Genomic DNA, 8,703 nt, shown 5'->3' with positions numbered 1-8,703 from the left:
CAGCCTCGTTGCTTGACACCTTAAGACGGGCTGGAACCCTGTGCTTTCAGCTTTTTGAGTGCAATACGGACTTCCTTAATCAGCTGGGGCCAAGCGCATGGCACTCCTGCTCAGCCATCAGAACATACCAGCCTGCGAGGGTCTGATTTTGCCCACCCACAGTAAGGCCATGACTTCTGTAGTAAATACAGACACATTATTTGGAAGCTGGTAACTCAAGCCATCCTCATGAACGTGCACTACACATGCAGCTCTATGGCTGATATAATATAATATGTAAGTATCCTTCATACTCACTGATCACATGACTGACCAGGTCTGCAAGGTTTCCCTTGCTCTTCTCTCTGAGAAGAAGAAGATTCCGTTTGATCTCATCCGAGAGTCATTCTCTATGAGACCAGTCTGGGTCCTGGAGCAGCCACAGAGGGCCCCACCTCTCTAAGAAATACCTCCATGCCGACTTCAGGAGACGTATCCCTTAGCCTACCCTCAAAAATAGTGCACTGGTTAAATACACTTCTTCTTATTTTATTATTTATGTTTTAAACATAGAATAACCAAAAACAAACACAAAACAAACACACAAAAGAAAGAAAAGCTTGTTCATGTTTTTTCCGTTCCTGGCTCTGTTTCTTCCAGCAAACTGAAGGGTTCACTTTTCTGGCCTCAGTCTCAAGGGCTCCACACTCCACAGAGAGAGTGGTCCTAATGGCCCCGCAACAGACCCTCGGGGCATTGGCACTTACCATCTCATGACACTTACCATCTCATGACACTTACCATCTCATGACACTTACCATCTCATGACACTTACCATCTCATGACACTTACCATCTCATGACACTTACCATCTCATGACACTTACCATCTCATGACACTTACCATCTTATGACACTTACCATCTGATGACACTTACCATCTTATGACACTTACCATCTCATGACACTTACCATCTTATGACACTTACCATCTCATGACACTTACCATCTCATGACACTTACCATCTTATGACACTTACCATCTTATGACACTTACCATCTCATGACACTTACCATCTTATGACACTTACCATCTCATGACACTTACCATCTCATGACACTTACCATCTTATGACACTTACCATCTCATGACACTTACCATCTCATGACACTTACCATCTTATGACACTTACCATCTCATGACAGTTACCATCTCATGACACTTACCATCTCATGACACTTACCATCTTATGACACTTACCATCTTATGATACTTACCATCTTATGACACTTACCATCTTATGATACTTACCATCTCATGACACTTACCATCTTATGACACCATCTCATGACACTTACCATCTCATGACCCTTGCCATCTCATGACACTTACCATCTTATGATACTTACCATCTTATGACACCATCTCATGACACTTACCCATCTTATGACACCTACCATCTCATGACACTTACCATCTCTTGACACTTACCATCTTATGACACTTACCATCTTATGATACTTACCATCTTATGACACTTACCATCTTATGATACTTACCATCTTATGACACTTACCATCTTATGACACTTACCATCTTATGACACTTACCATCTCATGACACTTACCATCTTATGACACTTACCATCTTATGACACTTACCATCTTATGACACTTACCATCTCATGACACTTACCATCTCATGACACTTATCATCTCATGACACTTACCATCTCATGACACTTACCATCTTATGACACTTACCATCTTAGGACACTTACCATCTCATGACACTTACCATCTTATGACACTTACCATCTCATGACACTTATCATCTCATGACACTTACCATCTCATGACACTTACCATCTTATGACACTTACCATCTTAGGACACTTACCATCTTATGACACTTACCATCTTATGAAACTTACATATGACATAAGATAAGATAATCCTTTATTGTCCCACATGGGGAAATTTCATTGATGCAACGCAGGAAGATACAGAGGAAAAGAACAGATCACTTATAGGAAGTTTGAAAAACACTTTCAGTAGAAGATCTCCTATAAACAAAAACTCCCATAGACAAAACCTCCCATTACCCAACAAGGGATGGAGGGGAAAAATAATAAAGTTAAAAATAAATAATGAATAAATAAATACATAAATACCATTGCATGTGGTCATGACAGTAATTGCACATGAATATGTGTCACAACGGCAGATGAATTTCACAGTAATTGCACATGAATCACAACAGTAATTGCACATATGACAGAATTGCACATGGTTAGGTCAGTATTGTGAGTGTTCAGGACTAACAGTGTTTGTTATAAAGTCTGACAGCAGCAGGAAGGAAAGACCTACGAAACCTCTCCTTCACACAGCGAGGGTGGATCAGTCTCTCACTGAAGCTGCTCTCCAGAGCGGACAGAGTGTCCTGCAGGGGACAGAGTGTCCTGCAGGGGACAGAGTGTCCTGCAGGGGGCGACACTTATGGTCCAGCATAGATGTGAATCTAGCCAGGACCCTCCTGTCCCCCACCTCCTGTACCGAGTCCAGAGCACAGCCCAGGACAGAGTTGGACTTCTTGATGACTTTGTCCAGCCTCTTCCTCTCCCTCTCTGTGATGCTGCTGCTCCAGCAGGCCACACCTAAAGTAGCTGATGCCACCACAGAGTCGTAGAAGGTCTTCAGGAGTGGCCCTGTCACTCCAAAAGACCTGAGTCTCCTCAGGAAATAGAGCCGACTCTGGCTCTTCCTGTACAGTGCGTCTGTGTTATGAGTCCAGTCCAGTTTGTGGTTCAGATGAACACCCAGGTACTTGTATGAGTCACTCTCTCAATGTCCCGTCCCTGGATGTTCACTGGTGAGGGGGCAGTGGGGTGGCATCTGTGGAAATCCACCACCATCTCCTTGGTCTTCCCCGCGTTGATGAGAAGGTGGTTCCCCTGACACCAGTCCACAAAGTCCGGCTCCAGTCCCCTGTACTCCGCATCATCGTCGTCCGTGATGAGTCCGATGATGGCAGAGTCATCAGAGAACTTCTGCAGGACACAGCTGTCCGTGTCATGTCTGAAGTCTGCAGTGTAAAGGGTGAAGAGAAAGGGCGCAAGGACGGTGCCCTGGGGCGCCCCCACACTGCAGGTCCGAGTGTCAGACACACAGTTCCGTGCTCTCACAAACTGGGGTCGGTCTGTGAGGTAGTCCAGGATCCACTCTGCCAGGTCATACTCCACACCAGCCGTCTCCAGCTTGTCCCTCAGGAGCTGATGGTGTTGAAGGCGCTGGAAAGATCGAAAAAAAAATTCCCATGTGGGACAATAAAGGAATATCTTATCTTATCTCACAGAGCTGCCAGGCTTTTCCAGGTGAGGGAGAGAGCGGTGCAGCAGGGAGATGACTCGTCCTCCACTCCGATGCCAGACCGGTATGCAAACTGCAGCGGGTCCATGGCTGAGCTCACGGTGGAGCGGAGGTGGTCCAGGACCAGCCGCTCCAGTGTCTTCATCAGGACGTGAGAGCCACTGGCCTGAAGCTGTTGAGGTCTTTGGGGCGCGGTGTCTTGGGCACAGGTGCCAGACAGGAGGTCTTCCAGACCTGTGGTACCACCCTCAGCTTCAGGCTCATGTTGAAGACATGCTTCATAACTCCACAAAGTTCATCTGCGCAGGACTTAAGGAGCCTGGGGCTGATGCCGTCAGGTCCTGGTGCCTTCCTCATTTTAATCCTCTTCAGCTCACTCCTCACCTGTGCTGCTGTGACAGTCAGTGGTTGGCAGGGGGACCGTGTGCTGGGGGGATGGGTGAGGCCAGGCGAAGTGGGGAGCTGATGGTCTCGGGCACAGAAGTGAAGAGGAACAGATGCAGGGCATTGTCCGGCTGTGGAAGAGGGAGCATGCAGCTGTGCGGGGGGAGGGGCGGGTGACCGATCAAATCTCAAGAAGTGAGCATTTAAATCAATCACCCACTGTAGAGCCCCCTCTGTCTGGGCAGGGGGGATTTTGAAGCCCGAGATGGTTTTCAGGCTTCTCCACACTCCCTGAATATTCTTCTGCCTGATCTTCCTCCTCAGCTCCTTCTGCACAGTCCTCAGCTCCTCCTTGTTCCCTGACCTGAAGGCTCTCTTCTTCTCCTTCAGCAGAGCCTTCAGTTCACGGTTAATCCATGGCTTGTTGTTTGGAAAACACTGCACCGTCCGGGAGGGAACAATGTTCTCAAAACAGAAGTTGATGTAGTCCGTGATGCACTCTGTGATGGTGTTGATGTCCTCCCCATGTGGGCCATAGAGCTCAGTCCAGACAGTGGTGCTGAAGCAGTCCCTCAGAGCCTCAGAGCTCTCAGCAGACCACAACCTCACCTCACGGGACACCACAGGCTGCCTGCGCACGATGGGTTCATACACAGGCCTCAGATGTACACGGTTGTGGTCCGACACTTACCATCTTATGACACTTACCATCTCATGACACTTACCATCTCATCACATGTACGTACAGTCTTCTCAATGTGGGTTTTCCATGTCAGACTCTCATAAAGTCAACCCCTAAAATGTTAGTAGTTTAACTCTCTCTAGTGCTTTGGAATACAAGCTTAACCCTGCAGGACCCATTTTGACTTTATCCCAAATATAACGTAATTTGCTTTTTTTCGACTTTCGATTTAAAGACCCATCTTCCTGCTCACTCAACTACTTTGTCAAGAGCTTCCTGCATTTATGTAAGGCAAATAAAGAAGGCCCAAATCCTCCATGACATCATTGATGGTTGTGTTAAAAAGCATAGGACTTATGACACTTCCCTGAGGCGCACCTTTAAAACCTCAGACAACGCACTTGCCACTCTCACTTGGATCCTTCGATTATACAAAAAAAACTCAAATCCAGTTGAACATATGGCCTCGTATTACAGTATTCCCAGAATTATCAACACAAACGATTGAATTCCTGACTTATCACAGTTTTATTCCTGTTGCTGATTCCCTCTTCCCCAGTATTATTACCACAATGGACTTTCTAGCCGACATATTTGTTTTCTGGCTGTCATTCAAGGCCTCTACCTCTTTCTCTCAAAATAGGAACTACTCTTCACCTGCCGACACCTATTCTTCACCTGCCGAGACCTGCTCTTCACCTGCCAACACCTACTCTTCACCTGCCGACACCTGCTCTTCACCTGCAGACACCTGCCATACGTGGCACAGCTGAACTTATTTCTGCCTCAGATGTTTCCACCCCCAGTTTACTGCAGTTCTTCCTCCAGCTTTCTCGTTCAGCCGTCTTTATTGTTTTACAAGTCACAGCTCTCAGTCTTTTGTACTGAACTGAGTTCTGTTCTGTAGAGTATGAATACCTTGTAAGTATGAATACCTTGTAAGTTCTATTCCTTTCCTTCACAGCCTCAGTACATGCTCTATTCCACCAGGGGGCACTGACCCCTTTCTTCACCTTCCTTTTGAGGGGTGAATTGAGGAACAGATTTAGGTCTTTTCACCTCTTCCTCTAACAGTGAAGGATGACGCCCTATTGAACATGCATCTAATCGATCCCACTCTCCAACGCTTCCCAATACAGGAGAAGCCCACACTATCACCCAGGACCTCAAGTGGGGGCCCACTATCACCCAGGACCTCAAGTGGGGGCCCACCATCAGCTCCTCATCAAGAAGGCCCTCTGATGGGCCTTCTTGATGTACTTCCTGCGGCAGCTGAGGAAGGACAAGCTGACAGAGGAGATGATGGTGCAGTTCTACACGACCATCATTGAGTCCATCCTCACCTCCTCCATCACCTCCTCCATCACCTCCTCCATCACCTCCTCCATCACCTCCTCCATCACCTCCTCCATCACCGCGTGGTACGCTGGAGCCACAGCGAGGAACAAAAAGACTATAGCGCCTTCTGCTGAGAAGCCGACCCTTCTCACACTGGACACAAACTATTTGAGCCACTCCCCTCAGGCAGGAGGCCACTCCCCTCAGGCAGGAGGCTAAGGTCAATCCGGACCTGAACCTCCCGCCACAAGAACAGTTTCTTTCCCTCTGACTCTACTACACCAGCAGGAGGCCGGTCCATGTTTAGTCCTGACTCTGGCACCAGCAGGAGGCCGGTCCATGTTTAGTCCTGACTCTGGCACCAGCAGGAGGCCGGTCCATGTTTAGTCCTGACTCTGGCACCAGCAGGAGGCCGGTCCATGTTTAGTCCTGACTCTGGCACCAGCAGGAGGCCGGTCCATGTTTAGTCCTGACTCTGGCACCAGCAGGAGGCCGGCCCATGTTTAGTCCTGACTCTGGCACCAGCAGGAGGCCGGTCCATGTTTAGTCCTGACTCTGGCACCAGCAGGAGGCCGGTCCATGTTTAGTCCTGACTCTGGCACCAGCAGGAGGCCGGCCCATGTTTAGTCCTGACTCTGGCACCAGCAGGAGGCCGGTCCATGTTTAGTCCTGACTCTGGCACCAGCAGGAGGCCGGTCCATGTTTAGTCCTGACTCTGGCACCAGCAGGAGGCCGGTCCATGTTTAGTCCTGACTCTGGCACCAGCAGGAGGCCGGTCCATGTTTAGTCCTGACTCTGGCACCAGCAGGAGGCCGGTCCATGTTTAGTCCTGACTCTGGCACCAGCAGGAGGCCGGTCCATGATTCTTTTCATAATAGTTATAGCTGTTTTTTCTTTATTTCTTTTAATTGGATTAGCCAAATATTTCATGGATTTATTGCTGTGATGAAATGTCTCGTGGCAAAATCTGTGAATAAGGAATTGGTTTCTTTTGGTCATTATTTCACTGAGCAAGCACTATTTTTTTCTTAGTTCTATTTTATGGATTGTTTCTGATGAACTATTTGCCTGTAAAATATCTAATTATTAAGGTTTTGGACTTTTTTTTTTTTTTTTTTTTATAGACTGATTATTAAATCCTTCCCCGCAGTAATACTTTCCATGCTTCCCAGAGCAATGAAGCTGATATTTCAAGGATGGAGCTGTCGCACTCTGGATCCTTTAAAAGAGACGTGTTGAAACGCCACCTGGTGGGGTGCTTCTGTATTGCAGGTGGGTTCCACGTGAGAGTTACCGGTGAGTGGTCGTTTATATTGATGGGGTACATTTTCTCTGATATTTGGTATGATTGAATGACTTGTTAGAAAGAGGTCAATGCGGGAGTCGGTTTGGTGGACATTAGACGAGTGGGAGTGGCTGTTGTCACCACGACCAAACTCAGGACGTTATAACCTGCCCCTGTCGTCACTGGACAGAGAAAGAGAAGAGAATTTGAAAAAAAAGGAGGGTCATCAAAGTTTGGACCATAAATGTTTCCAATAATATATATTATGTTATGAATATTATGTTAAGGATTATTAAAGGGCCTTCTGGATCTGAAGTGGTTTTGTGGTGCTTAAATTATTATTGTTTATGCAGATGCATTTTTTTAGTAGGAGGAAGAACAGTAGTTGAATTGTTGTTTTTAAACCGTTTTGTGTTTTATTATCGAGGTGATTCAGGACATTGTTCTTAGTGAGCCAACTCCACGAGCGTTCCATGTGAAGCTCGAATGTGATGTCATCGATCTTTAGAGGGTGAAGACGACGCTGTTCAGTAAAACAATGGGAATGGTTCCAAAGAAGCTATAGTCCAATGGACAAACTTCTCCATTTGGCCAGCAAATATGAATTACATAATAATGCTACAATTGTTACCTAGCAACTAGATTGTAAACAAGGGCCAAAGTCCATTTAAATGATACAATAGTTTTGATTTGACATATAATTACACCTGAGACAGAGGTGGGAGGATTATGTAGAAGTTATTATGTCATAGTTTCTTCACAAACTGCAACTTGACTGATGTAAAACTATGATCATTATTTACCACAAGGACAATCTCACCAACAACGTCATGATTAGAAGAGCATGAGTCAGCAGTTTCCTCGAAGGACGACAATGACAACACATTAAACAATGTTCATAAGAAAGTAGCAAATGTCCCAGCATCCTCTGTCCTTAGTCCCTCCTTCAGCAGGAAAAACTACAAAACCCTTTGGGAGAAAGTCCCAGGGAGAACGACAGTGAAGAAGAGATCCCACTCTCACAGACGACATGCTGCCGCTTCCGTTGTCACGGCACTTCTGTTGTATCAGCACTTCCGTTGTCGCGACGCTTCCTGGACTGTTGAAGTCTGACCCCTGGACTGTTGAAGCATGACCCCTGGACTGTTGAAGCATGACCCCTGGACTGTTGAAGCATGACCCCTGGACTGTTGAAGCATGACCCCTGGACTGTTGAAGCATGACCCCTGGACTGTTGAAGCATGACCCCTGGACTGTTGAAGCATGACCCCTGGACTGTTGAAGCATGACCCCTGGACTGTTGGAGCCTGACCCCTGGACTGTTGAAGCATGACCCCTGGACTGTTGAAGCATGACCCCTGGACTGTTGAAGCATGACCCCTGGACTGTTGAAGCATGACCCCTGGACTGTTGAAGCATGACCCCTGGACTGTTGGAGCCTGACCCCTGGACTGTTGAAGTCTGACCCCTGGACTGTTGGAGCATGACCCCTGGACTGTTGAAGCATGACCCCTGGACTGTTGAAGCATGACCCCTGGACTGTTGAAGCATGACCCCTGGACTGTTGAAGCATGACCCCTGGACTGTTGAAGTCTGACCCCTGGACTGTTGGAGCATGACCCCTGGACTGTTGAAGCATGACCCCTGGACTGTTGAAGCATGACCCC

Source organism: Eucyclogobius newberryi, unplaced genomic scaffold (genome assembly GCF_026437365.1).
Source record: "Eucyclogobius newberryi isolate DKJ021-1_F unplaced genomic scaffold, fEucNew1.0.hap1 SCAF_2, whole genome shotgun sequence".
Lineage (NCBI taxonomy): Eukaryota > Metazoa > Chordata > Actinopteri > Gobiiformes > Gobiidae > Eucyclogobius > Eucyclogobius newberryi.
Note: the sequence above shows the minus strand (reverse complement) of the source record.